Raw genomic sequence first — 6,111 nt, forward strand, 5'->3', positions numbered from 1 at the left:
TTCAGAGCAAGGGCATCTGGTGCCTGATTTGCAGATAGATTTAGAGAAATTGGAATACCTAGTGTAGGGCAAGGAACGGGACATTGTCTTCACAGCCAGAGCAAGCAGCAGCACAGCAGATAACAGCACCCATGCTGCTCCATCTGTCCCCTCCTCATGCTTCATACAAGACAGGTACTTAAAAACAAGCTGTTCACACAAAGTTTCTCATTCTGTGGATACTCTTCATCCACCTCGTGATCTCTTTCCCCAAGGGTTAAAAAGTCTCAGGCATAATCACAGTCAAAAGTACAGTTTCAACCTGGGATCAATGAAAGGAAATACACTAACTTAAAAAAAAAAAAAAATCCCTGTTTTCTTCAACTAAGGGTCCAGACATTCAAAACTCTTCAGTATAATTTATCTCCCTGCCTTTCAGCATTCCATCCACTGAACAGGAATAACTGTGTCTCTTCACTTAACAGAAACATAATGAAAATGAATTAATTATTTCCCACACATTGGATAGGACTTGGATGAGTACAATAGATGAGCCCCAAGGGATTAATAATTCTGTCTTCAAAGAGATGTTTAAACAACATGTTCTAAATAAGGCCTGGGGCAAACAAATAGAGCAATGAGTGGGAAACAAGCTGTGGAATAGTTGTTCATTAAATGTGTATCATTAGTTTGTTCATTGAATGAAGCAGAAGCTGGTGGAAAAAGTATTGGGGGCATGTGTAACTGAAGCCTGTATGGTGATGTTGGGACCTGACTGGGTCAAACAGAGGTTGCAAAAGCCTCTCCTAACTCGGCACTCTCCATTAACTCCTTCCAGTGTAGTGCTGAAATGTGTGTGTATACATACATACATACATATATACACATATATATACACACAATGAGTAAAGACTCAAATTTGAGATAGGATCAGAGAGTGACATTTCCTGATTTGACAGCCCCTGCCATTTCAGTGATCGCATCTCTTAGGTATCAAATGTCAAACCCATCATTAGAAAGTTGCTCAAAACAGGAAAGGGCGTGCAAGAACTACTTCAGAAACAAAATAAAAGGTTAATGAACTGAAAAGATATATCCCATAGACAAGACCATTCACAAGCTTTTCTGACTTCATCCACCACTGACTGACACCGGCTCCTTTGGCTGTTGGCAAGCATCACCGGAGTCAAACCCTGACACTCCAGGAGTGGCTCTGAAGCTATCATGAACAACTGCTCCTCACACCAACCACCTCAGGGATATAACTAAATGAATCTCACTACAAATAGATTTTGTGAAGGCCAGAGAGAAGGATGAGCACAGGACACAACAGCAGTTTGAGTCCACCCACAAGCCAAGGAAACGATACACGCAGCGGACACCTAGAGCACGGACCTCTGCACAGCGGTGTGGACCTTCTGATAAGTCACCATCTCTTGGAAGATCTAACTGCCATTCACAAGGCTTTATTTTCAATTGTTATTACTGTTACATGACAGATTCTTTCAAACTGATGCACAGCCCTGTTTCTCCAGGCCCAATGAGCAATCACAAAGTACTGCAGCCTTGAATATACCTGCACCCTAAAAGCTTCAACTTCTATGCCTCACTATACTAGCATCTCCCTGTACCCCATTTTTTTTCCTGCCACAGTGTTCCATTTTGAAGTGTCATAGTCAAATATCTGGGACAGTTTCTTGCCTTGAGTGAAAAAACACTTGCTCCAACTTCCAGAGAAAAACATGTCTATATATTTAGTAACAAAAACTGGAGTAACGTTTAACAAAGAATTTGTTCTTCCTTTACTGTAAAAGAATGTTTCGACTCATCAAGCTGACATTCTTCTACTGAAAACCCATCTTGTTGGAAAAATAATCTCTTTACAACTGTACCAATACGTACTTAATGAAATACACATTTAAAAAATATGAAACACTTCATTTTTATTTGCACACACAGGTACTGTAATGTGTAAAAATTATTTTTAAATTAACCACTTTCACACTATTAGAAAAAACATAGGAGTTATAAGATGTTCTCTTTGTGTTCAGAAGACACACTAAGTGCACTGACCTGCTTAGGTCCTCAGTGCTGCACTGCAGACAAGGTCAGGCTCAGGCTGTGCTGGGATTTTCTGTGGATGTGCCTTGGTCATTCAAGGTCAACAAGAGATCCCTCCCAGTCCTGAGACTGCTCTGAGCTACTCTGGCAAGTGACACAGAAGAAACTGAGTTTCAGATGACCCTTCTGCTCTATCCTCAGCCAAGTACTACGTTTGGTGATCATTTAATTCACTGAAGCATTTAATCACATTTAAATGCTTTTCTGTATCATGATGGACTTAAAATGCAGGTTGGAAGAGGTAATTATAAAATAACCTCCCACAGCAGCCTGTAAGTTTATCTGTCCTGCAAATTACAGTGTAAAACAATGGTACATCATTTCTCTGTAGTTTTTTACCTTCATTGAATCATCCTGAAACCATAAATGTTTTTAGGTCAGAATTCTTAAACACCATGAAAGAAATGCTGTTCCTGCTTTCCATGCTGCACTGGACGGGCAGAACTTACTCAAGATATTTAACAATTTACAAGTAAATTAAATTTAATAATCAAACCAATGAGGAGCTCCAAATAAAACCAGCAGCTTCACATCAGAACATGCTGCTCAATAGTGAGCTGCATTTCGGAAGCACACTGGAAGAGACCATCTTTTATAGCTGACACTTCCTCCAACAAAAATCACTCCATGTACCAGCCTGACTCTGTCAGATTGACCTTAAGAAGGTGACACTGCTCTTACCATGCAGCAATTAACACTCCCACGGTGAGTAACAGGATGAATCATTCTAACAAAAGCAAAAACCCCCAAATTTGTCAAGGGAAATGGCTACGCTGTCTATTCTTCTCCTTTCAAACAGGTTGTTCCTTCACACCCCGTACTGAGAACAGCCCTGGCACACTGGATCTTAGAATCACTAGGCTGTTTATAGTACCCTAAGGCAAAGCATATAAAGCAATGAATGCTTTTCATTTTAACTCCCTGTCTCAAGAGGAAACTCTCAAAGTGAAGAGCAAGGACAGTCTCTGGACCACTGCTTACTTCCAGAGCCAAGCCTGGGTGGTGCGGGACCCTGGCTTTGGGAGACGGTGGTGACTGGAGCCACCTCCCACAGCAACCAGAGATGATTTTCACATCATTTTCCTCAATAAATGCTCTCCCAAAAGCTGTGTTGGTGTCATTGCTGCCCACGCAGGTACTTGGGACAACCTAACTTAACTCTACCTGGTCATTCCTGCTACTGGGAGAAATCTTCCTGTGCAAAAGAGGAAGGAGGAGCAGAGGGAAGAGAGACACCTCTGCTGCGCACCAGGAGTTCACTTCAGTTTAGAAAAGAAATAATTTGAAAATTAATACAAACACAGTGCTGGAGAAATGTTCATCTGCAAAGCTCCGGAAGATGAAGGTCATCTATGTGTACATGATGTAGGATACATTTGCCCATAAAGAAAAAGTAAACAATTGTCTGGTTTGAAACTCCTGCTCTGGGAAATGGATGAGCAAAGTACAAATCTGAGTTCGTTCTCAGACAATAGGATTGAAAAGCCTTCCAAAAGTTACTGGTTGTGTGAAGAAAACCCTTTCACTCCACAGTAGCAGTTTCCCCAAACCAGATTTGGAGAAAAAAACGCTATCCAAGTATTATTCCAAACACACTTGTTGTTTTCTGAGCCCACCCTTCATCCAAAAAGAGTTCTTTTTCCCACAGAAGTATTTTTCTGCTTACACCTACAATAGTTTAAGACTAGGGAAGGTGACCTCCCTTCTATTATGTTTATTAATCATACTCCAAATTTTTTTTGCTTCCAAATCATTTGCTAAATTTTACTCTATCATAAATAGCTGTCACAAAAACAATCCAACACATTTCTGGGTAACATATACTATTTATCACCAAAATTATTTTGGTAAATGGTCCATATCTTTATCAATTAAAAAAACCTCTAAAACATTTCTATCTTTTGAAGTGCTGTCAACTTCTCCTTAAACATGACTTTGGGATAGTAACTATCTTGCTGCATTTTTGGTAGTATTAGAGCAGAGTGAAAAGTCCAACTAGCAAAGTCACTAGAAATAAAATCTGGGAAGGAACAAGGCCACCTGAAGAGCCTCATGGCACAGGGACAGTTCTGCTACAGTCATAAGAACCTCTGCTACACTTGTCCTTGAGACAGAAGAGTAGAAGAGTCTCGGGTCAGTCCAAGCACAACAGGAATTTTTCTACTGGTGCAAAGAAACAAATAAAATAGAAATGAAAGCAAATAAACTCGAAGACAGCTCTATCCTCATCCATAATTGATAAGCTATCATGAAGTATGTGAAATAAATGAACTGAACCCAGCTTCAGAGTGAATCCAGAAAACTCTGAAGAAAGGTCTGTTATCTATAAACTGTGCGTTATAAACGCACTGTTTCCAGATCAGCAATTGACATATGCAATTATCTACGAAAAAGCCTGAAAGGTTTGAGACCAACAAAAGGAGGACACAACAAGTAACAAATAAATTTGGATCATAATATTACAGAGTAGCTCTCACTGAAATAAGCAGTATAAATTTAGTATAAGGTTTGCTGCATTTTTATAACAGAGATACATTAATAACGGCTTATTTCCCTTCTACACTCAAATTAGGATTCTTAATGAGCACAGACGGACTAGGGAGTGGCATTAGCATTTTTCTCCCAGAAAACCAGCTACAACAGCACAGAATTCTGAAACCCAACCTGATTTAAAACATCAGAGCTAATAGAACACTCAGGAAATTGGTCATTTTTGACTCTCTAACTGCAATTGTGAATTTTCTTTCTGGAAACACCGGCAAGATTTTGACACGCAGAATGATCAGAAGAGATCAACAAAACATTTCATGCAAAATAAATGGATGCCTTATCCTGCAAAGACTTGAAAATATTTCCTGTTGCCAACAAAAATACTCATAAAATGTGGAATGTGAAACAACAGCTGGGAACAGTTAGCTACAGGAGAACCAGTCTGGTTTGCGGTCATTTCGGAAATCAATGCACCGAGTGGCAACCATAGGTTTTCATTTCCTTTGTGATAAGCCTTTCACAAAGAGAAAATTCAGCAGTAGTTTTCCCTGCCATACTTTGAAACCTACTCTGAATTTCATAAGTCCATCTTTGAAGGGTCTAAAGCAGACTTGAAAGCACAATAGTCAAAACAATCTGGAAACCACCCTGCAAGGGATGAAAAGGATCCCTAGACATGTGGGAGCATAAAAACCACCAGGGAGCACCGGGCTTGGCCCCCGGTCCTAGTGCTCACTCCAGGCATCTTTTTACTGACTGCTTCCTTGATTCTAGCACAGAGTCAGAACCAGTTCATTCTTCTGCCAGATTAATTTCTTCCTGACACAGACGTACATAATATTTTCTCACGGGGCTTTTTCATTCTTTGTTTCCACAAACACATATTTGATTTTTACTGCACAGGATGAGAATCTGGTACAAGAAAAAGACTTTTCATTCCACAAAAACAAGCAGACAGCAAATAAATCTCATTGGCTGTCAAAATTTGCTTCCTAGCAGAGTAGACAAACATTATTCAGAAATGTATGCCCACAACTGTTTTCAGATTCTAAATACAGAGGTAGAGAATTGTATCTGAAATATGAAGAAACTAAAAAGGCTAATGTCAAATATGCAGGCTTCTTTCCAGCAGAAAAGCTTTCATTAATTTCTCACTCGATAATGAGTTTTTGTACCTCCTCTGCAGTATTTGTAATGTTAGAAAAACACTCTGTGTTTTGATAACATTTGAAAAGCACAAAAAGTTAATTTTGTAACTCTTTCAAGTTTTCAGTTTTAATGGAAATATTTGCACTGCTGACATTGGCATGAAACCTAGGTAACATCTATGAATGGAATAAAGGCTATGGTGAAAATGGTGAAAAGCAACTGGTAAATACAATTTCTCAGTATAGAATGGGGTTTATTTTACTTTTAAACATAAAACCAGCTTGGGTTTTAACACATACGGTTGCATTACTCCAGCTGCCCGTTACCATCAACAAGCAAAACCCAATCATCTCACATAAGGCTTCTAATACA

The sequence above is a fragment of the Cinclus cinclus genome, chromosome 5, assembly GCF_963662255.1.
Source record: "Cinclus cinclus chromosome 5, bCinCin1.1, whole genome shotgun sequence".
NCBI classification, from domain to species: domain Eukaryota; kingdom Metazoa; phylum Chordata; class Aves; order Passeriformes; family Cinclidae; genus Cinclus; species Cinclus cinclus.